At 41.6% G+C, this 26,682-nt stretch overlaps 1 protein-coding gene across 2 annotated transcripts in view; it reads right to left on the reverse strand.

Moving 5' to 3' along the window:
• The window catches only part of Dus1 (Dihydrouridine synthase 1), a 581,018-nt gene that overhangs the window by 110,516 nt on the left and 443,820 nt on the right, over positions 1-26,682 (reverse strand). The gene's annotated exons all lie outside the window — the stretch shown is intronic.

Consider the following 26,682-nt stretch of genomic DNA (forward strand, 5'->3'; position numbering starts at 1 on the left):
TGACCCGCCAAGTCCTTGGATCGAATCGCATTCAAGACACACGTGTCTACGGATCACGGCAGAAAATCAAACTCCCTCATGGGCGAACAAGACATCACAAGTGTGTTGAGGAATGATGATAGACTCCGAGCAGCCGCGTCTGTGGCGAAAGGCAGAATACTTCATTCCTCGAGACTTCAAATGGGGTGACCCGACGAGAGAGAGAGAGAGAGAGAGAGAGAGAGAGAGAGAGAGAGAGAGAGAGAGAGAGAGAGAGAGAGAATGTGGCACGAGGCATCCGACACACAGGCTGTCTTTTGCGACCACGACTTACAGACGTGTTGACGATCGGACTGACGGCGTCCTGGGACGTGTGACCAGAGGAGGAAGGGTCGGACACTGACCAACACTACAACCCACTTTATGGGGCAAGTTAGACCCCCCCGCCCCCGCGGATATCACTCTGGGCCACGTTCACACCGCAGGTACAAGGGCAGGGAGGCTCAGGTCACACGATCGTCGTTCAGGCCCCGCTGTCTGGGGGATCGTAAAGCGGTCCCTCAGAAATCCTTTAAAAAAAAAAACTAAAAAAAAAAGAAAGCTTACAAGGAACACAAGTTTTCGCTGATGAAGATTTGTAGCCAGAGAGAGAAAGAGAGAGAGAGAGAGAAACACGGCGTAAACATCCCACACTATCGACGAAAACAAGAAAACGGGGTCAACTAATTCCATGTTCAAAATATCCACCTTCGTTGCTCGAGGAAACATGACGGGACAGACGGCGTCTTTCCCTGGCCTGGCTTTCCGAACGTAGTGGAGGCCTCCGTCATCCACCGCCTTCACGAACCCCTTCTGACGACGGCGGCCAACAACGCGCTGCCCTTCCTTGCCCAGCTGCCCTTCCGCTCTCCTCCTCAGACTGCCAGTGATAACACCAAGAACCCTCCAGCCATGAGTCAAGATAACCCACACAACCCACAGGGACTCTACACCGTGCTGCGTGGGAGATGAAAGTTACCCTTACGGAACACTCAGGGAAAGGGTATTGGTGCTACGTGGAGGATGAAGTTATCTTCAGGAACCCTCAGGGAAGTTATCTTAAGGAACAACTGAGAGTGAGATGATGATGTTACTTGGTAGACGAGGTCATACTCAGGAACAATGAATGTAAGGATACAGTGCTACGCAAGACATGAAGTTATCTTCAGGAGCAAATGAGATTAACGATATGATGATAAGGTTATCTTCAGGAACGATGAAGGTAACGTAATCATAAACTGAAGACTCATTATGTAAGACTTAATGTACCTGGCCTCTCTCAACATTGGATAATATTCAAGTACCAACTTTTCTAAAGTCAAGAGCTGGTCACCACCCTTCATTCCACCAGATACCTATAATCACCACCCGATTATTGGTGGATTACACTGATTAGCTTCAAATCTCTCGCCAGTTCAGATCCTAACCATTCCAATCCCTCAGATGCTGCAAACAGTAAGATAACCGATAAACTTATTTGTATTCCCTAACTGAAATAAATGTATATGTAGACCCATAAATGTCTAAGGTAAAGTTCTGTAACAAGTTGGTATTTCTAAAACTTTTCCTCAGGTTGTAAACCAAACAAATTCTGAAGCATTCATTGACCGGTGACCGAAAACATAACACATCTCTCAATGTTTTTGTGGTTGTACGAACACCAGGTTTGATGATAACATGTACCTATAAGTATATATCTCCCTGTCTACTCTATGCCTGATCAGTGCAAAAACACCGATTGGGGCTTTATTAACAACCTATATACAACCACTACCTTAAGCTCGCGCATCCATACGAACGATACACTCCACCCAGCTCACAGTCCTAGAATCTACTTTGTTGCATCTGTGACGAAAAGAAATTGTTGAGGTACATTTCCTTGGTAATGGTAACGGTAGCGTAATGTGCAGTGAATCTCCAAATTATGAATTTCATCATCCTCGTCTGATTTCAATCACGCTTTCTTCCTTGACCAGATCAACAAGGGTTACAGACACAGCAGCAGCTGCTCCGCGAATATGATCATACAACCGAGTCTGGATGAAACAGCAAAAACTACACAGTCCTCTCGTAGTCCACAGACACTTCCATATCACTGTCCTAATTCACTGTAAATCCTTCATCGAGTCACACGAAAAACAAACACATAAATAAATGAATATGATCCGCTCCACAGTTTCATAACACAGCTGACGGAGATTAATGAGTATGGTACACAAAAACCTGTTTGCCTTAACAATGTATGTCAACACTCCATACATAAACCGGGTAGAAAATACATAAAAATCAATTAGCCTGTGAAAGCATAAATCTTCTTGATAGTTATAAGAGAGATGAGAATCTCACACCGAAAATATAGATGAAATAACATCAGTATGTCAGAAGTGTGGAATCACAGAAGCTATGGACATGTACGTACTTCTGTGTTACAAGTAAATTTCTAGTGCAACTAAACCAAAGAAATTTGTGAAACAAACAAATACGCGACATATGAAGCAACCTGACTTCATAACCCTCTCTCGGGATCCTTAAATTCCTTAACATCTGGATGGGAATAAGAGCTTTACCGCATTACTTGCACTTAGGACAATTAAGTGCTAAGTCCCTTTTAGCAGACTTCACCCCTGTACTTCATAATTACAATTAATGGCACCTAACACTCGTGTCTCTCTTGCCGCAGTAGGTGGAAGTACACCTCACTTCACTTTCACCACAGAACATCTACCTAGATGAACAACTACAAGAATGAAAGAAAAACTGTTCACTCGTCCGGGGGATAAGTACACGATCCCCGGAAGCCAAAATCTCTGCTATCTCATAATGTACTTACATCTGTGAGTCAATTACCAAGAACTGCATAATATTCCAACCACACCTTCAATCTTTTCTTCAAGCCGCCGCTTGTAATTTCTAACAATTTACATAAATTTACATAACTTTCATTCATTATTTAATGTACTGAGTAAACTGGTATTACATATCAATCTTTATATATGAGGCAAATATTACGTTGAGTATGATAGAGGTTCTATCATCTTTCTTTTTGACATAATATACAATACATTTTATGCTGAAGTTCCATAGTTTATGCAGATCTATATCACTTAATTTTCCTGATCATTACATTCCTCGTAAAGGGGATGCCTTGACCGCAATGAGACTTCGGTCTTTTACGTAGTGTCTGCACAAAACACTCAGGCAACGGGAAGTAAATGGGACAACTCGATACAGGTAACCTTGTGATACACAGGCTATGATCTGTGACCATAGTGGGCCCCCCTGACACCTTGACCCAACCTGTGGCTAGGAACTAGCAGTCTTGTCTTTACCTAGCACTCTGGTCAGCACCTAACGCCCTCACCCATCACTATCACCCTGGTCAGCATACAGCAGCCAAAACCTATCCCCGGTACTCTACTCCGACTGGACTAACTCCTCCTCCCTGGTAACTTGGCTGGTTCCTGCTAACCTACGTTGTCCCTCACAAGCTAACTTGTCCCTGGTAGCTGCCTGGTTGGACGGTCCTTGACAAGGTAAACCGTCTCTGTTATCCTGATCAACCCATTGTTTCCAATGTACCTGGCACCAAAACTTGTCCCTTGAACCCTGGCTTATCCCTCGACATCTGACCTATCCTTTACATCATGAAACGTCCCTAGAAACCTGGTCTATATCTAGTACCTTAGTGCCCTTCCCTATCCCTGATAAGTCCCTAAACCTTGACCAGTTATTGACAAAGTGACCCGTCCCAGCGCCATCACCTTTATGATCCTGTCTCCACCTACTTTTCGTGATCAGGGATCATAGGTGGGTTAAGCATGATCGCACGTCATGTGAGGTTGTGCTCCAAACAGACAGATCCTGAAGCTGCCCTGACCTGCTTCAAGTAGCTCAACATCAGCATGTAGATGTACATTACGCCTTGAATAAATCTTTATGCAATGTGAGGGACTTCTTTGTTATGCTAACCAGGCAAGACACTAAATGAAACCCCATGGGAGATTTCCACAGACTTATCAGAGGGCCTAGACTTTCAGACTTTTCAACAGCTTTTTCCATATCCATTCTTTAAGAACCTTGAATTCTTTTGTTATTTCCCACGGGGTATTCTTGCCTGATGGCAACACTCGCCGTGTTCTTCACATAATTCAACACAATCGTCACTGTAAGTGATCCATCTCCACATAGTGACACCAGAGATGGTCAGTATTATCTACAGATCCGCAGCTCAATATTCCTGGTCGCGTGCCGTCCTGCTTCTGTGATGACTTCTCCCACGAGTGATCAGTTAACATCTGACACATTCAGGAGCTTCCATATTTCCGATATTACTACCTAGGAATCATCCAACAGAAAATGATCCATGCATTTCGAGAAGCCGTCTTGCTGTCAGTAAAGAAATTCACTGGAGGACAGACTGCATAACCAGAAAACTGTTCTACTCTTTGGAGATGAATGATTTTGGCTAGAGAAGGATACAGAGGTACAGCGACTTGACACCTTACAGAACTGCCACACTTCTCCCCTAGTAACTTCCTGGAGACATAATTAATTACTGAGCTCTCCTGAACGGTGTGTACTAAATATATTTGTTAAGGTTCAAAAGCAAATATCGTTTACCTTTCCTTGGGACTACGTAACACAGGAGGCGATAACTCTTCCAGTCAATCATGTATAACTAACAAGACCTAATGTGGGTCCATCAAAATAAAAAAACTGATGGAATTATGTTCATAAATTCGTTACAATTGCAGACTACTTATGAATGGGGTCTTCTTCATCGTCATTAGTCTCGGGTCTTTGGATGGTAACAGTGTACACAATTCCTCACAGTCTTTGGAGATTAGTCTGATGTGCGGACAGTCAGGGTGTACACTGCTCAGGCCTTGGTGGAGAGTCAGATATTGAACCACACTCTTCATCAGGTTCATAATGGTAAGATCTGTTTACACATACTGCGGATCATTCCCAGATCGAGTGATCTTGTTCTTACCTTTGACTGGCCGGTATTTCTTTCGTCTATTTGTTGACTGAAAAAAAGATAAGAAGACAATCTCCAAATGGGAGGGGGTCTCATCGTCTGGACCCTGAAGGAGCGACTCTGAGTATCAATATTGCCCAATGTCATTCACATAAGGGCACTCCAAGTCGATAAGAGCTTCGTTTGTGTGGCAGATTCCAGGAGTCAAAGCCACCAGCCGGACACGATGTCTCTTCAAGCGACTGAACCTTCTTTTTCTGTACGAGTTTCTGACCCAAGGGATTGTACAACTCCAAAGCAAGGTTACAGATTATTGTGAGGAGAGGCAACTAGGGAGGGTATGCTCTGAAACGACCGTGCTAGCTCGCCTTGATGATCTCATATCATTCTCATATGCGATAGAAGTAATCTCCAAGATTACGGGAGATAATTGTGAAGTAGCAAGAACATGGTCTGGCGGGACGATTCCAGGAAAATGCCATCTGCTTATATTAAAGATCAGATATTTGGAACCTGCAGTCTCCGAGAAGGGACTGTGCAAGACCCACAGACCACAGAGGCATTGAAGGAAATGGTAAAGGCCGAACACTGTGAAAGCACTGCGAGCTTTTGAGGGAATTTGGTCTTTCTGTAAGTCTCCTTTTTCTTTTAAAGATCGCTCGCATTGTGACCCCTTTGCTGAATGAGAGTTTGGCCCATAGGCGGAATGCGCAGGAAGGCATGCACTTCCAAGTGTAAAGGGGCAAGCTGACACGGTCCCTTATGCTAAAGTCTTCAGATTTCAACAGGAATTCTTTTCAAACAAGAAGGCATGTATATAAGATCTAAGGCATGTCATGATGGTGTTGAATAAGTCGCACTGTGTGACACACACCAGCAGAGAATTCAGTAGGTCTGAGAAGAATACTTCTGATCACATCTTCATGAAATGGTGACACATGTATATGGGAAACGACGGATATGCTTGCTGACTACGTGCACGATACGAGACCTCCAATGTTTACTGACAAAAATCCGTTTGAGCTCTTGAAGTCGAGACAAGATAGACAAAGTAAAGAAGAAAGAACGGGAATATTTTTTCCCCTTGGAGGATAATAACGGCAAGAAAAGGTCAAGCAATAGTGGAGAGCTTGGATAGATGAGGATATCTACATATGGTTGGTGGGACAGTGGTTCTATAATGGGGGAAATAAGCGAAGAGGAAGAACACCATACTGGAGAGGGATCTATCTATAAAACCGTATTTACGTGGGAAACTAAAAGGTTCTGCAATGGATGAGACAAGAGATGAAAGGATTAGAAGCACGTTCACATTACGGGATGCAACAGTCTGTCACTACCAGGGGAGATGGAATTCAGCTACCCAGATGGTGTTGACAACCCGAAGTTTGGGGAATGTTATAATAACTGGAGGCAAGAGGATGTAGAGAGGACTCTGAACCCCCGGTACCTGGGAGGTACTGTGTGGCCGTGTGAAGAATTATATCGCTAGGTGTGCCATATATGCAGTGGCCTGTAGGTTTAATGTTTATGTAGAGGTAGAGGTAGAAGTTGTCCATACGTTTGGGTCTTAAGGCTCCTACAATGCGTCCAGGGTAGAAATTCTAAAAACGTTTCCACGTAAGAGGCTTATGCTTTCTATGATATAATTCACGGTGGAAGTAAATACGTGAACAATTCACATATATTCCTCATGGCCTGACGCGCACTCTGCCCCTTCACACGAGACAGTGGCCCGAGAACAGACTGTCTTCGTCATTAGCAGTGTACAGCACTAGGCTTCCTTTTGTGACTGGTTCATCACCTCATTAATTGTCTCCTAGGCTACAAGCTTGAATCCCTAGGACTGAGATGAGAGAAGCTTCCTCTGGCGCTACAACCACAAGCTGGCCAGACAGCATGTACCACAGAGGCGACGATCGCTGGAGACGCCAGCGTCTTGTACCACAGGTAAGAACCTCAGACCCCCAGGGTTATTCGTGAGACTGCGTGTTATCGCATATCAATAAGGGAGATAGACGGAGGACACAACAGGAGGGGAGGCATAACATTCAGAGGAACAACAGGTATTGCAGGGATCATATACTACCGTCAGCGGTGGTGCGCTATCAATTATAACTTGTGAGGGAGAAGGACCCATCCCACTCGTGGCAGTTCGCAGGATGAATCCAAAGCCTCTTAATGAGGAAGGGTCGCGCCAGTGCGATGCTGCTGAATGAGGAGAGACATGCTGCTCCCGAGGGCAAGTGGTGTGGTGTGGTGTGGTGTGGAGTACCTTCCCTTGACCCCAGAGGACACGGTCGTCCTGAGCACTCCACCAGCGGGTTTGGTTCGAGGATGTTATAATCACGTGCGCGCGACGGGGTCCTAGAAGAGCGCGTGAGCACACTGCAGCCATGAATAAAGTGCTTCGAAAAAAAAAAAAGTTATACATATGCATATGTTTCAAGTGATGTGAAATGCAACTCTTGCAACAGGACGTCATACTGTCACAGATTTCATATAAATACTTGACTTTATGGTGTTGTGTACACCATGGCAGTATCGTTACTTGATATTACTGTCGTGTAAGGAGTAGAGAGACAAAGGAATGTGTGATACCTTACTTAAAAGTATGCGATCGTTTGAGGGATGGAACATATAGCGGGTTTTTGTCTTTACTACGGCGGTGAGGAGGACTGAAACGGGCACGGTTTTCATATGAGCAGGATAACATGTCACTGTGATCAACACGTAGGTATTCCAGTGTGACCACTAGTTACTGGTACACATGCACCACTGGACTAAATTAAAATTCTACAGGTCTGTAAGCTGCATCGAGAGCAGTTTACAGCGTCAGGCTGGAGATTTACCCACATTAACATACAGTTTCTCAACAAAACAGTTGTGAAATATGTTCAAAGTGAACAGGTGTATCAGGAACGTCTGGCAAACTGAACACGCAATTTGAATGGCCATTTGATACTATTTCTTATGAGATAAAATACATGACCCCTTCCTCTTTCTCTAGATTACCTCACAAGACTAGAGAAGACTGCTAGCAAGAAAAAAAAAAGCCATATAAGTCAGACTGTCCTCACGTCTATTGGGTGATGGTAAGAAAAATGTAAAATGAGTCTTAAATATAATGTCTCAATACCACTGTAGTTGTTGATTCCAAAGAAAAACAGGGTATGTGAATAAAGTGTTCCTCTTATGTACCCAGGAGACTAGGAAAGGAAACCAGTGCATCATGAGCCGAAGTCCTGCGCTTCATGAATTCCTGTAACAATGTGTTGTAGGATTTCGGGTGCTGTACGGTCTCCGAGTCCGGGGTATGTGAGCGACCATGAGGGAACGACCCCTTTGAGCAAGACGGAACGATCATTCGGCACGACGGCTTCAACCTTGGATATGTTGGCGTGACCTTTCGGCCTCGTCCTTATGGACCAGGAGAAAGGTCAGGCCATTATACACAAAGGTCGTATCTTTTCTGCTCCAGGGTAAAGGTTCTGTCTTAATTTCACGACAGTTACTGCTGGGAGCATGTACTAGAAATACCAGTGTACCAACGTTGTTCTATATATATATATATATATATATATATATATATATATATATATATATATATATATATATATATATATATATAGATAGATAGATAGATAGATAGATAGATAGATAGATAGAGATACAGAGAGAGAGAGATAGAGAGAGATAGATAGATATATTATCCCTGGGGATAGGGGAGAAAGAATACTACCCAAGTATTCCTTGCGTGTCGTAGAAGGCGACTGCGAGAGGCAGGAGCGGGCGGCTGGAAACCCTCGCTTCCTGTATTACTTTCCGGAAGAATGAACAGTTCAAGGAGCCAAGTGAGGATTTTTCACACTAAGGCTCTATCATCTGTTCTTGACGCTATCTCGCTCAAGCGGGAAATAAAGAACATGTATGAAAGAATATATATATATATATATATATATATATATATATATATATATATATATATATAATTAAGAATATATGGTGTGGCACTTAAGCTGCTAGAAGCAGTGAAAAGTTTCTATCGAGGATGTATGGCATGTGTAAGAGTAGGAAGAGAGGAGAGTCATTGATTCTCGGTGAATGTCGGTTTGTGGCAGAGGTGCGTGATGGCTCCATGGTTGTTTTCGTTTATGACTGGGGTTGTTAAGGAGGTGAATGTAAGGGTTTTGGAGAGAGGGGCAAGTATGCAGTCTGGCGTGGATGAGAGGGCTTAGGAAATGAGTCAGTTGTTAGCTGATGATACAGTGCTGGTGGCTGATTCGGGTGAGAAACTGCAGAAGCTGGTGACTGAGTTTGGTAAAGTGTGTGAAAGAAGAAAGCTGTGAGTAAATGTGAATAAAAGCAAGGTTATTAGGTACAGTAGGGTTGAGGGACAAGTCAACTGAGAGGTAAGATTGAATGGAGAAAAGCTGGAGGAAGTGAAGTGTTTTAGATATCTGGAAGTGGATTTGACAGCGGATGGAACCATGGAAGCGGAAGTGAGTCACAGGATGGGGGAGGGGGCGAAAGTTCTGGGAGCGTTGAAAAATGCGTGGAAGGCGAGAACATTATCTCGGAAAGCAAAAATGGGTATGTTTGAAGGAATAGTGGTTCCAACAATGTTATATGGTTGCGAGGCATGGGCTATAGATAGGATTTTGCGCAGGAGGGTGGATGTGCTAGAAATGAGATGTTTGAGGACAATATGTGGTGTGAGGTGGTTTGATCGAGCAAGTAATGAAAGGGTAAGAGAGAAGTGTGGTAATGAAAAAAGTGTGGTTGACAGTGCAGAAGAGGGCGTATTGAAATGGTTTGGTCACATGGAAAAAATGAGCGAGGAAAGATTGACCAAGAGGATATATGTGTCAGAGGTGGAGGGAACGAGGAGAAGTGGGAGACCAAACTGGAGGTGGAAGGTTGGAGTGAAAAAGATTATGAGCGATCGGGGCTTAAACATGCAGGAGGGTGAAAGGCGTGCAAGGAATAGAGTGAATTGGAAACGATGTGGTATACCGGGGTCGACGTGCTGTCAATGGATTGAACCAGGGCATGTGAAGCGTCTGGGGTAAACCATGGAAAGTTTTGTAGGGCTTATATGTGGAAAGGGAGCTGTGGTTTCGGTGCATTATACATGACAGCTAGAGACTAAATGTGAACGAATGTGGCCTTTGTTGTCTATTCCTAGCGCTACCTCGCACGCGTGCGGGGGGAAAGGGTTGTCATTTCATGTGTGGCGGATGGCAATGGGAATGAATAAAGGCAAGTATGAATCATGTACATGTGTATATATGTATATGTCTGTGTATATATATGTATGTATACGTTGAAATGTATAGGTATGTATACGTGCGTGTGTGGACTTGTATGTATATACATGTGTATGTGGGTGGGGTGGGCCATTCTTTCGTCTTTTTCCTTGCTCTACCTCGCTAACGCGGGAGACAACGACAAAGTATAATAATAACAATAATTATATATATATATATATATATATATATATATATATATATATATATATATATATATATATATATATATATATATATATTCCAATATCTCCATAAAGTGCGCTCAATTTGCAGGTCCCAGTGCAACGAGGCCTATATATATATGGTAACACACGCATAAATATTTATAGAGGGAAGCGTATATTCAAATGGTGTATGGAAGTCTGGTGAGTTTAAAGGTATCATTTCTCGTGCAGTGCTAAAGTGTCCTCTACTGAACAGTGTACCAGATATCACTAAGCTTTATTGAAGACCATAAGTTAGTAGTGGGCTTGATCTCGCAAGTCAATTCATTCCTCATCGTACCATCTGCTTATTTACTCCCGTGCATATGTCCACTGCTATCTTATGTTGGGGTGTAAGTTCGATGGTCCCAGGAGTGTCGTATCCTTGGCATATCGCTTACTGGATGGAGACATATAGCTAGTTCATCCATCTTGCCTACACAAATATATATATATATATATATATATATATATATATATATATATATATATATATATATATATATATATATATATATATATATGCTTTATTCTATTTTCTGTTTATTGAATAAAACATTGAAATAATTCTGATTCGAGCGAGATATAATCAATTTACTAAGCCAAAACAAACGGTATTAAGTTAGGACTAGGGGGAAAAATGATCAATTCTCGACCCTGTTAATCGACTACGGAGTTTCACCAACGGTTACCACAGTCAGATAGAAATACTCCTCACCTCCTCCAGTAGACACCACGGTCTAACATGTCAATGTAGACCTCCTTCAATGGGCATCAATGTTGGAAAAGAAAATACACCTTAACCCTTGGGTGCAACAGTCAGACACGGTACGATATCTTCACCAGCACAGTGAGATGTCGCCCCAAGCAATTTCGTCATTGCCAGACGTACGACTTCCACACACACACACACACACACACACACACACACACACTCTCTCTCTCTCTCTCTCTCTCTCTTTCTCTCTCTCTCTCTCGGGATATGCAACACAGCGCTGCCCACATACTCCAGCATGCCACACACACATCCTAGTGAATACCAGTATCAGGAACAGTGCATACTTCTCACCTACAGCAGGGGATATCACGGTCATGTACCTGCCACACCAGCAGGCGCCACAGTTAGGTTCACTACATACATACAGTATATGCATACATACATACATACATACACACATACAATACAATACACACTACATTTGGACACACCTTAATCGTCGGCACTTCATGACGGTAGTAATATATACCTGTAGAAAAAAACAACGGTTGAACATATCCAGACTCAACTTTACTGATGGGCTGTACGGCGAAGCTCGCCCACACTCACTCAGCTCCTCCCAAAACACTCGCCTCTCTTCCATACTCCTCTCGTGGCCAGGTACGTAAGCTCCGTCATTCACCCACCTCTCACAGTCCATTAATGTTTTTACTCACTTCCTTACACTCTTTCACGCATTCTCCGACGTCAGGCAAAACCCCCACACACCTTCAACACCGAACCTCTCCGTCAGACATAAAAGGAACACTCACTCTTGCATTAGTGCGTTCTGAAGTTCTCTGTACACCTTTATCAGAGGACGTGACAGTGAGTTGCCCAACCGCACATCCTCAAAAATCATCGACGACCCAGACGAGGCACAACACACCCACAAAGGCATGATAAAGGACACTATATTCTGTACTGCAAGGAACCTCCCGAGCTCAATATCAAACACCGAAACCAACGAGGACCTCAGGGAGATGCGGTGCTACCCAGCAACATCAGCGGACACACACACACACACACACACACCAACGACATCGCACACAACTCCCGGCACGTGAACAGCCAGGCAGGGGAAGCATAACGCTATATGTGCACTTGCGTCCTGAATAGCAGGAGGAGGAGGAGGAGGAGGAGGCACTTCCAGCATGAGGACAATCTACACACGCGCATCAAATACTAACAAGCTCAGACACCTGATAAACCACGGCGAATATGGAGGTGGCATCCACCATATTCGTAACGTTAACTCGTGTCCTGTTGAGGTTATATACAAGTTAAGTTCAAAAGTATAATAGCTGGTGGGTGTGTGGTCAAGAGAGAAACATGAAAGTATATATATATATATATATATATATATATATATATATATATATATATATATATATATATAGATAGATAGATAGATAGATAGATAGATAGATAGATAGATAGATAGATAGAGAGATAAATATAGAATAGATAGATAGATAGATAGACAGATATCCAGGTCTTGAAGACGAGCCACATACATAACGAAAGGAACATCATGAGGTACACACCCATGAGACACAGAGGTCAACAAAACACTGTGCAGTTTAACTAATTAGTGAAACTTGCCAACTTTAAAGTCCTGGAGGAGCGGAATGCCGACAAAAGTTTTTCAATATACCTTTACGAACTCGAGCATCTTTCCCGCATACTAACGAGCAGGGCTATTCATGGAGGTAGGCGTCTGTATCAACGGCTTACGTCGACGTGTTTACTAGAGGGCTAAGGTCACTCAGGAGCAGCGACCAGGCAGGCACCAACTCTGCCGCAGCAGCAGCAACAGCATCCCATCCCACACAGCTCGGCCACATGAACTCCAACTGCTTGCTCCTCGCCTTCCCCTTAACCTTGAAAAATGTATAATCCCTTTGTAGCAACTCGATCCTTCCACCATGCCATACAGGAAAGTTTCAGATACCCCGAGAGGGGTGATGGAGGGTGCTGCGGACGGAGTTATGAGAGCTTCGTGAACCACACACTGTGGGTGACGGGTGTATGGAGGGATAGTTCACTTTCTGTTAAGGGCAAACATGGGTATGTCTGACGGCACTGTAGTGGGCCCTACATACAACAGTACGAGAGAACGTGGAGGTGCTGGAAATGTAATGGATGAAGACAAAAGATGGTGTGAGGAAGGGTTGAGAGAGAGAGAGAGAGAGAGAGAGAGAGAGAGAGAGAGAGAGAGAGAGAGAGAGAGAGAGAGAGAGAGAGAGAATGTGTGCAGTACGCAGCGTCTGTCTGAGAGAGCAGAGGTGGGTGTGCTGAGAGGGGTTCGGACTTACGGGGGAAGATTAGCCCGACGAGACTGACTAGCAGGACATGTGCGTCAGATGTGGCAGGAAGGAGGAGGAGAGGGAAACCTCAGAAGACGTGGGACCGGGTGTGTTAAGCTGTCGGGGACAGAACGTGTTCCTAGGAGAGTATGAGGCGTGCACGGGATAGAACGAACTGGAGCCATGTGATACTCGGGGGACAACGTGCTATCAATGGGCTGATCCAGGGAATATGAAGCGGCCAGGGGAAATCATACAAAGGTCTGTGGGCATGGCTGTGGAAGGGAAGGACTTTAGTTACGGTGCATCATACAGGACAGCTCGAGAGCGGATGTGAGGAAACGAATTCGTATTCTGGTTCTGTTCCTGTTACTACCTCTCTAACGAGGAAAATGGCAGATCAGCATAGAAGAATTATATACCACGTTCGAGTCTCCAGCAACGGACAGATGTCCACATCAGGGCCGAGCATTTATCTTAAATATAGAGAAATCATCGACAGGGGAAAAAGGAAGAGACAAGGGAGAGCAATTTACGAATTTTGGTGGTAGTCAGCCATTCCTTTCTCAGGCCTACAGAGAGTGTCCGCGAGGGTCAGTGAGGAGATGACCACAGTACACATGGGACTGTCGTGGTCACTGTCATCCCTGATCGATCACGTGGACTCCCTCACTCAAGAGAGAGAGAGAGGTGGTGGTGGCGGTGGCTCCTGCCTTCCAGCTGGGTGGACGTGGGTCAAGCCGGGGAGACTGATCTACACACACACGACGGTAGAAGATGACATTTTACCTGAACGTACAACAGGCCAAGAAGGTCTTGAGCACAATACAGCATGACGGGGCTGTCAGAGCATGAAAACTGGGATCAGTAAAGAGCTTATAAAATAAATCTGAAGCGGGGATAATACAGCAAACAGGCAAGAGCAGATCCAGTCATTATCATGAAATGTATCAAATGTATCAAAAGTCTGAGGGAAGTAAACAAAAAAAAGGAACCAACAAAAGTCTACATTCAATCACTACTTTATCTCCATAATGTCTCGTTATTGCAACTAGTAATCAGAAATACAAGAAAGAAAATTAATGTAAACACAAATTTTCATTAGCTCATCAAAAAAATGCTAACAAAAGAGAATCAAAAGGAAACAAATAAAAGATGAAATTCTACATTTGCACAATATTAAAACGTGTGAAACTACCATCAATGAGCTCCGAGAAAAGAGATTCAACCAACCTATGGACAGACCTACTACTGAAGTGTAAACATATAAAGCTAGAGAATATCAAGCACATTCTTGGATAATAAACAGAGAATCAAAAAAACCGAAACAGCTACAATCCAACGATCAGAAATATGAAATTAAACCTACTTTACAACAATTTGATAAATATAGAATTTCTTGGGATTTGTAAACCAGCAATGAAAATGACCCTTCTTTAAGATTTCACTTGTAGGAAAAGTACACACTTTAATACGTCTCTCACACTACATAACACCCAGCGTGACCAAACACTCTGACAACATCACACTCCATCACTTAACTCGTTGTTTATCATCGAGGTCATCCCTCTCTCCTGACCCGACCTGTCTGGGTTTAATATGGTATCTCTGATTCTCATAGTCTGTTTCTCATCTTTATAACTTACCCCAGCTGCGTCAGTCATGATGGACTGTAGTTAACGAGCTCTAACATTACCTTTAACATGTCATGGACGATTTTACTAAACCTTTACAAACTATTTCTTATAATTCTATCAACTCATCATCATCATCGTCGCATGTACGAAGAGCAACTTTAACCTGACTCCTGAACTTTTGGTCGATCAATAACGTTCCAATAATATCTTCCACCTTATACATAATGATGCATGTCTTGTATTCCATCATGTATACATAATGATGCATGTCTTGTATTCCATCATGTATACATAATGATGCATGTCTTGTATTCCATCATGTATACATAATGATGCATGTCTTGTATTCCATCATGTATACATAATGATGCATGTCTTGTATTCCATCATGTATACATAATGATGCATGTCTTGTATTCCATCATGTATACATAATGATGCATGTCTTGTATTCCATCATGTATACATAATGATGCATGTCTTGTATTCCATCATGTATACATAATGATCCATGTCTTATATTCCATCATGTATACATATTGATGCATGTCTTGTATTCCGTCATGTATACATAATGATGAATATCTTGTATTTTATCATGTATTCATAATCATGCATGTCTTGTATTCTATAATATTCTCTTTAATCTGTATCTGTTATCATTCGTAAAAGTCCTAATGAATATCTATAATCGTATCCTATTCACCCAATATGTATGTCTTACAATCTATTGTGTTTCTACAATATGCATCATCTTAATCATTATTCTGTACCTATTATCCTTTATAATGTTTCCAATCATCTTTCCTACCTTATGAATTACTCTATGTTTCCTACAAGCTATACAGTTTCAAGAACCTCCTTCATCCAAACGTTTATAAGTTCCGTTTCATCTATAGTTGTAGATCTATCAACATCTATACTATTCCAACCATATGTTCCGCCTTATGTGTTCTTTTGCACCACATTAGCTGCTGTAGTTAATATAAATATTCTCTCAACGTCTTCCACCTACGAGTTATCAATGAACTCGCCTATTCACAACAGCATTCAGTGCTCTGGCAGCCACAAGTACACTCGAGTATCTAATTATTCTGAAGAGCAGATCCTTCTGGAGTCTTTGCTCAGTCGTTCACAATGGGAAGGTAACGCATCCATCTTGCACCAAGAGGTTGATCATGGATGACGCTTATGGGCTCGGCCCGGGAGGAAAAGAGCCTCGTTTTCTTTTTTTTCTTCCGTGCATTTATGTATATCTCCAGCGAAGGTAATCAGTTATGGATCCTACATGTTCGGTCTAGCCTAGATAATTGGTGTAGTTATCATCTTTACAGTAACAAGAACCACTTCGTATGCTGGGTGTTTTCTATTCTATTTTCTTTTTACTGATGGTAAACATCAAGATCTAAGGTTATCTCAAACCCTGTCCTTGTTATCACATAAATTGTGAAGCAGTTCACTCTATAGTTCAAGCAACTGCTCTGTATAGTTTATGTTCTTTCAAAAGCATACATATCTTTCAGAGGAGCTACAGTCATCACAGACTTTGTCCTAGCCATCTCCATAACCTGGAAATATATTTCGAATACTGGAAAAATATCTTTCATGGTAGAACTAATCTGGCACACTGAAGGTATACATATATATCATTGAACTGATAAAATTGTGTATAAAAGACTGTGTATTTCAATTTAATGGAGATTATTATGCTCAAAAATTTGGTATGGCAATGGGTAACCCTCTTTCACCTGTACTAAGTAATCTTTATATGGAATTTTTTGAAACAAAATTACTAAAGGATATCTAATCTTCTAATGCAATATGGTTTAAGTATGTAAATGAAGTTCTTTGTGTTTGGCCAACATATGAAAATTTACAAACATTTCTCCCCTTACTTAACAATTTAGTACCTTCCATCAAATTTACTATAGAAAATGAAAATAACTATATGATACCATTTTTAGACTGCATGATACATAGGCAAGGAAACAAGTTTTAATTTAGCATATACAGAAAACCCACCAATGTTAAATTATCATCATTTCAATCTATGTTCCTTCGGGCATTACGTATTTGCAGTCCAGAGTATGTTGATGAGTTTGAGAAAATATATTATATTGGATCTAAGTTAAAGTACCCAAGATCCTTCATTAATAAATCCCTTAAGTTAGCAAAGAAATCTTTTTATAGAGTTCTCCCTTTTTAATAATAATTTTACTTTACTTCCTATGTTGCTTTAATAATTTAATGTAAATGTTGCCTTCAGCAACAATAATACTATAAAGAATATCTTAATCAGGAACTCATCAGAAAATTCTCCTGGGTGCATCTATAAAGTGCCATGTAGAAATTGTGATATGTTTTATGTTGGGCAGACTGGTAAGGATCTTTCTGTTATTTTTAAGCAACACAAATATAGTAGAAGAACACGACAAGAATCAAATGCCTTGATTAATCACGTTAGAAACTATGATCATTGTACTGAGTGGGGTAATGCCATCTCAGTTATGAACTCTCACTCCGGTACAACGAGAAATATCATTGATTTTTCTATTATTGAATACACAAAGAATTATAATCTTGATATTAGTGAAGGTCTATACAAATTAGATAACTTTATAGTTAGTAAAATTTGTAAACAATTCACCTTCTTGTCAACATAATAAGTTTATGATACGCTCGTTGTCTGTCTTGGACAATCGCATGTTTACCAAATGGCGTCCTAGCTACGTCTCTTCGTTGTATATCAACTGACGGTTATATTTCTCTCTTGTGTCTCCCCTGATGATATGATTAATACACGAAAGTGCACTTGGGAACTTATCGTGTTTCATTTTCCCCGTGGACTCACAGGAGCACACACACACACACACACACACACACACACACACACACACACACACACACACACACACACATATATATATATATATATATATATATATATATATATATATATATATATATATATATATATATTTCTTTTTGTTTCTTTTAATATTTGTCGCTGTCTCCCGCGTTAGCGAGGTAGCGCAAGGAAACAGACGAAACAATGGCCCAAACCCACCCACATATACATACCTATACATTTCAATGTATACATATATATATATATATATATATATATATATATATATATATATATATATATACATACAGAGACATATACATACATACACATGTATATATTCATTCTTGCTGCCCGCAGTCATTCCCGTCGCCACCCCGCCACACATGAAATGGTACCCCCCTTCCCCCGCATGTGAGCGAGGTAGCGCTAGGAAAAGACAACAAAGGCCACATTCGTTCACACTCAGTCTCTAGCTACCATATATAATGCACCGAAACCACAGCTTCCTCTCTACATCTTGACCCCATAAAACTTTCCATGGTTTAATGTACCCAGACACTTCACACTCCCTGGTTCAATCCACTGACAGCACGTCGACCCCGTATATCACATCGTTCCAAATCACTCTATTCCTCGCACGCCTTTCATTACTTACTCGATCAAACCACCTCACACCACATATTGTCCTCAAACATCTCATTTCCAACACATCCACCCTCCTCCGAACAACTCTATCTATAGCCAACACCTCGCAACCATATAATACTGTTGGAACCACAATTCCTTCAAATATACCCATTCTTGCTTTCCGAGATAATGTTCTCGCCTTCTACACCTTCTTCAACGCTCCCAGAACCTTCGCGCCCTCCCGCACCCTGTGACTCACTTCCGCTTCCATGGTTCCATCCGCTGTTAAATCCACTCCCAGATATCTAAAACACTTTACTTCCTCCAGCTTTTCTCCATTCAAACTTACCTCCCAACTGACTTGTCCCTCAACCATACTGTACCTAATAACCTTGCTCTTATTCACATTTATTCTCAGCTTTCTTCTTTCACACACTTTACCAAACTCAGTCACAGCTTCTGCAGTTTCTCACCCAAATCAGCCACCAGCGTTGTATCATCAGCGAACAACTGACTCACTTCCCAAGACTCCTCATCCACAACAGACTGCATACTTGCCCCTCTCTCCAAAACTCTTGCATTCACCTCCCTAACAACCCCATCCATAAACAAATTAAACAACCATGGAGACACACGCACCCCTGCCGCACACCGACATTCACTGAGAACCAATCACTTTCCTATTTTCCTACTCGTACACAAGCCTTACACACATTATATATATATATATATATATATATATATATATATATATATATATATATATATATATATATAATGTATGTAAAAAAAAAAAAAAAGGCCCAGTCATCTGTTCCTAACGCTACCTCGCTAACGCGGGAAATGGCGAATAGTTTAAAAGAAAAAAAAAAAAAAAAAAAAATATATATATATATATATATATATATATATATATATATATATATATATATATATATAAAGTATTTGCGGTAAACAGTAAAATTTCCGACCTATTTTTCACGTTCACATTTTTCTTTATCATGTCAGAGGCTTCGATCAAGTCTACAGCGTTGGCTCACGTAACGACAGGAAGGCAGGAACCCTTGAGGAACACCCAACCAATCTGTTAAAGTGCCCCCTCCATCCTTCCTCTCCATTTAAAGAGAGATCAAGAGGATTGAAGATAATGTTGCCCCTATCGAAACCATCCCTCGCTGGCATACGTTTCCCTACGAGACTTTCCAAACGAACCAGTTAATGATGGAGGCACTACTTCTACAGCTCTATCCATACGCCAGAACTTCAGACAACATTTCGTCCACCAATCTAAGCGATATGCTGATGATTAGCGTACTTCGCAATACTTCCCAGATGAACTGGAGGTCAGTCAAAGTCTCAAACCATCGTCTCAGAGGTTACAGACTCATTCTGATGAGAAACACACGCGACCGTGAGCTTAAAACTTTGAATAGGAATTCTGTAAACACAGGAAGGGAGGGAAGCACTTTACTAGACCCAGATTCATCTTTTACCATTCCATGTAGTATTGGCGTTAGAAATATTTCCTAAATCAAAACCTAAATTATCTATAGATCAAATACTTCAACAAAAGAATTTGGTGAGAAACGTTTCAAAGCCCCGTACATCATCATGCCACCATAGTACAACTTCAAGCTATCCAAATCAAAATAAACGCAATGAGTCAAATCCAAATTTTGAAACGAAGAAAAAAAAGAAAAAATAAACTCCGCCAAGCGTCCCAAAGAGACAGGTAAAAAGTTGTTTTGATGAACTTTTACAAAAACATGTGTCCCCCTCAACATGTGTCCTGTGGCACCAGATTGCTAATTTTAATGATATCATCAAACTGCAGGATGCTAATTAGGTCGCTCTAAATGGCAATTATTTGAGCTTGGCTTTGTTGTCCAAGGACGGAGTGACCTCATTCATAAACAAACCAACGTTCTGACAGGTTATTCAATATTCACGTTTCAAATTTCTGGAAGCTGCTAACTTGCGAAGAAAACCAGACAAATATTCAATTCCAGAGTCAAAACGACAATAACAAGAAAAAGATAAGAATATTGCAGGGTTCAGCTGAAGTGTGCTCACTAGATCTGACTTTATAAACACAACCACCTTCGTCATGGGAATATTTCATCTTGCTTATCACCACAACTCATTTTGACTTAACGATGCGTCATACCTCGTTCTAACCAAATGATTAATTACCTATCAGTAACAGTAAATGACGATAATGGTATTGCGAGTGATACACACACACACACACACACACACACACACATACACACACACACACACACACATACACACACACACACACACACACACACACACATACACACACACACACCCACAAATACACACACACACACACACGCACACATACACACACACACACACACGCACACACACACACACAAATACACACACACACACACACACACACACACACACACACACACACACACATCTATATCTATCTATATATATATATATATATATATATATATATATATATATATATATATATATATATATATATATATATATACATATATAGATAGACAGATAGATAGATAGATAGATAGATAGATATATAAATAAAGACAGATATAGATAAAGAGAATGACAGATATACATATAAGGACAGACAGAAAGACATGGATAGAGATAGACAGACATACAAATCCTTACCTTTTTCATGCTTTATATTCCTTCAATTTTCGAGCCAGCCAGTAGTAAGGACAGTAGCAGGGGCAGGAACCCAGATGACCCCATAACAATTTCTTTTGGCCTGACGACTCAGCAGATCTCTTCATGAGCTGCCCTTCCCCCTCCAAAAAAAAAATACCGACACACATCAAAAATCAATTTTCCTCTAAACGACTTTAAGAAAACCACCGCCGGTATACCATGTATCAGACTGTTACTAGGACAGACATTTTCAATTCGACCTTACAGGGTTCTTTTTTTTTTTCTTCCCCCTTTAAATCTGACATGGTTCCTCTATAAAATGGAGAGCATAGAGCCTCTAAAATAAATACAGGCCAGCTGAACTGAAAACGTATTTCATAATATTTTTCGCCAAAGCACCGTGGGTGAGAGAGAGAGAGAGAGAGAGAGAGAGAGAGAGAGAGAGAGAGAGAGAGAGAGAGAGAGAGAGTGGGGGGGTCAGGCAATATAGGAAACCCAGGACAACACGATACAGAGGAGGGTGATCCCGTTATTCACAACTGGTCGACCATTATGCCCAGACCTTACTGTTGAACCCGCCGTGGGGGGGAAAGGGGCGAATTCTGATGTTATTGACAAAGACTTTAAAAGGCCCTCTGGCAAATGTGACCGTGGAACGGTAGCACATAAAAAGGACTCGAAAATGGATCAAGGACGACATTTAAAAGGCTCGCAAATGGATCAAAGACGACACTAAGCGTCTGACATTCTAACAGACAGATGCCGACGACTAATACCCAGCCATATACATCCACTACCTTTAGTGTTGTGAGGTACAACCTCCATGGCACCGTGTTTGCTTCCCTACTCTGCCTCTGATTCATATCAGGCGTTACGAGCTGCACACAATACCGCAGTGTGGCACCCTCTAAGGTTACCTGCCGAACCAGTGTAGCAACCTCACCGACTGAGAGAAACCGAGAAAAAAAAAACACCTGCAAACATATGTGACCCAAGTCTTCCAACAGATCCCGGGAGCTGGAAAGGTATTCTAAAAGAGACAAGTTTCAACTCACTACAAAAAGCATTCGACGTAATCGAGTGACATATCGAATCAAAGGACGTAAAGAGGACTGACTATGACCCAGGAGAGATGCCGTACAGGGCTAAATAGTGATGATGGCGTTGTATGACCTTACCGATAAAGAACACAAGAAAATGTACTATCGAATTTTCGATGATAAAAAAACATGACAGCCTGGATATTGAGAACTTCCACAACAAGAGAAGCTGAACCAATGATGACAGTATTCACATTTTTTTAGGGTCTCTCCCGACTGAAATACTGTCGTACTAACATTATCATAAAGGACCCGGGACTCGGTTCAGACAAAAAACGCACAACGGTACCTTACTTGTCGCCGCAATTTTTCATCGAAACATCTAAGTTACTGGGACAGGTTATCACTTCTATATATGTGCTCAGTAGAATGTAGAAGTCAAGGATGCTTCAAATTATAAGAATCATATACACTGGCTGACTTAGTCCTTAACTTGCATACAAAGATAATTTCTTGTTGGAACGAAAGACCAGGAAAAATATGTAAATAAAATACAATGAAAAGAAAAGCCATGTTTTCAGCCCACGTCTGATTACTGCACGAGCGGCATATATAACATACATGGGAGGGTCTTACCTCATCAACCCTTCATTAGGTTTCGTCGGGAGCACCGTGCTGCCCCCACAGTACTGTCTGTACCAAAAATATACCCACCTTTGTCATCACAGACACTCCTCCCTGCATTCAGGACCTTAGCCCCCTCCTTTCACTCACTCTCCTGAACTCAAGACATCAACTTCTGCCGTCATCAGCAAACAGCTACTTAATCACCTCTTAGTCCCTCCCCCTCAATAGACTGCAGATCTACCCCTTCCTCTATGACGCTCGAATTCGCCTCCGTAAGCAGCAGGCCACCCCTACCTATCCATAACAGATTAAACATCCATGGTGACATAATACATCCCTACCGCAGAGCCACTTTCACCTGAACCCATCCATCCCCCTTTTCCTACCGTCACATACAACTTAATCTCTTGATAAAACCTCTTCACTATTTCTCCCACACTATATATTTGTAATAACTTCCACAAAACATTTCTATAAACCCTATCATTCTTCTGTTTCTCTAAAAATATCTCATACAGAATCTTCAAAGCAAACTCCAGACCCACACATTCCCTGCCACTCTCGAAACTACAATATTCCTCCCTAGTTCTGATGTTCTGTGCATACCACCAACCTCTCAATCACCTCTCTTCTAAACAAATTGCCAGGCACACTCATCAAACAGCTCTGTAAATCGAATATTCACTTTTGTTCTCCCTTGCCTTTAAACAAACGCACTATGCAGACATTCCGCCAACCTTCAGGCACCACACCTTGGGACTTGCATACATTAGTAATCCTAACTAATCAATATGAAACACTGTAACCTCCTTTCTTCAGAAATTTAACTGTAATCATTTCCACCCAAGCTGCCTTGCCACACTGCATCTTACAGTAGACCTTGACCACCTCTTCTCTTTTCATCAAACCACTTACTGTAACTCTCTCCCCGACCCAAACCTCCAACATCTACCATCACATCATCTACCATATTCATCTTCTTTATCATGTACCCAATGTTCACCAAAAAACACTTTCAACTGCTTGAAATGCCACATCGCCCAGTCTTGCGTTCAATTCACCTATCTTATTCGGTCTCCCGCATCAAAATTGATGACGGATTCACTCAGCTCCTCTTAAAACATTATTTTTTCTTCCTCACTCCTCTCGATACCAGGTGCATACGCACTAACAATCATAGACTTCTCGTAATCTACCTCCATCTGCACCCACTGAAGTCTGGGGCCCCACATCTTAACACACACACACACGATATAAAAATATACATTTAAGATCCATCTTGCGCAATTCAAGATATTCCTATAGCCACGGTTCTTCCCCATCAACGAATTGATGAAATTATATATCTTAATAATACTATTATTATTATTTTCAATATATTCTCGATGACAATTTTTGATAGGCACTCATACAATTGCCTCGAATCCCATATGATCCACTGAGTTCAGAAGGCCATCCATCTGACAGATTTACTCCTACAAATATATAAACACTATTCATCCTTAAAGGATCAAGTTATTCAATAAACTCATTTCCTCAAGAAGACCACGACCCGTATATAGAAATAACCTTTACGTATCACTTGACTGCAACTATTAATTTATATTAATTAATCAGACTGAAATCTTGATTTAACTCATCAAGCTGACTAAGAAAAAGGTAGAACGAAGAACACATCTGTGCGTTTTGCGACTATCATATCAGGGAATCATTCCTTGGATGAAGTGTTTCGTCAAGACAGAGATTTTTTGCTGCTGGGGATATAATCCAGGAAAAACGGGCCTCCTTTGTAAAGCATCCTGATTTTCGATTATTTTCTCTATTAATTCGAATTTTCAAAAGTCGCATTATACTGCAAAGTCAAACCATTGTCTTCTCCATTCTAAGTACTTTACTATATCATATAGAGTATAATTATACCATTTTCTACTCCATTCTAAGTATCTTACTATATCATATAGCGTATAATTATACCAAAGGAATTGTGTAACGATGTCGGAACATTCGAATTCAGACGAAGGCGACACAGATGGCGGGCCAAACAACCACCTGCCCCAGCACCAGTGAATAAAGCTACAACGGTCAGCTGCGTTGCCTCTGGTCACCATGACAGAAACACAAGATGGCGTTTCCTTTTCCTGCGTCCCGGAGAACTGCTCCTCTGTTCTGGGACAATGGAAGGCGTTTGAGAGGCGGACACGGTATAAGAGGCCTTAAACCCCCCCCGGCCCTTAGGTACTCGATGTTGTTTGTTTGGCTCGCTTCATACATCACCCGATTAACTTAGACTTATGGCGTCGCTGGGACATCCCGTGAAGGAGGGAACAAAGAGGTCGTGAACAAGTAAGCTGTGTCGACAATGATTCACTATAGCCAGCACCTCCGTCGACGTCGAAGCGTCCTGCTAACACTTCCATCAAGGATGGATAACATCCAACCGAGAGGGGGTATGTGGCATCACTGAAGGAGCCTGGGTAAGGTTAACTGATTCTTCTAAATCTGTCACTTTTAATGGACACACCGTTTAACAAAACATAAAAGCCACCGGTGACTTCTAAGTATTGTACGGCAACTCGACATGTAGATGACAAAAGAAATTATCTATAAGATGCGGCTTATCTGCTCAACCCATGATATGCAATGCAGAGAGAGAGAGAGAGAGAGAGAGAGAGAGAGAGAGAGAGAGAGAGAGAGAGAGAGAGAGAGAGAGAAAAAAAAACATTACAGTTTAAATTTGGCTCTGATCCTATGGAATCAGCTGGCATTCATACATTTTCGACTTCAACATTCTGTTTCATATTTCTAAAATCACTCTTTCTTGACCCACAGACTCGTCATCATTCATATACTCGTCCATTCATATCAATACGATCACCGTTTTCCTTTATTCTCCCATCAAGCCTCTATTGTAAGAAGTAGCAGTTATCTAGCAATGGTATGACATGGCTATATTCAACCACGACACATATGTTGGTTGTACAGGCGTTTCAGTACACTACAATCAACCACGCCACACGGGTTGTAGTTATACATGCGTTTCAGTACACTACACTCAACCATGACACACGGGTTGTAGTTATACAGGCGTTTCAGTGCACTACACTCAACCATGACACACGGGTTGTAGTTACACAGGCGTTTCAGTACACTACAATCAACCACGCCACACGGGTTGTAGTTATACATGCGTTTCAGTACACTACACTCAACCATGACACACGGGTTGTAGTTATACATGCGTTTCAGTACACTACACTCAACCATGACACACGGGTTGTAGTTATACATGCGTTTCAGTACACTACACTCAACCATGACACACGGGTTGTAGTTATACAGGCGTTTCAGTACACTACACTCAACCATGACACACGGGTTGTAGTTACACAGGCGTTTCAGTACACTACAATCAACCACGCCACACGGGTTGTAGTTATACATGCGTTTCAGTACACTACACTCAACCATGACACACGGGTTGTAGTTATACATGCGTTTCAGTACACTACACTCAACCATGACACACGGGTTGTAGTTATACAGGCGTTTCAGTGCACCTCACTTAGGGGAAGTATAACCTCTGATTACCACACAAATCAAAAGGCTTACCACTATTCACGGAAGACTTGAAAAAAAAAAAG

This window comes from Panulirus ornatus, chromosome 4 (assembly GCF_036320965.1).
Source record: "Panulirus ornatus isolate Po-2019 chromosome 4, ASM3632096v1, whole genome shotgun sequence".
NCBI lineage: Eukaryota > Metazoa > Arthropoda > Malacostraca > Decapoda > Palinuridae > Panulirus > Panulirus ornatus.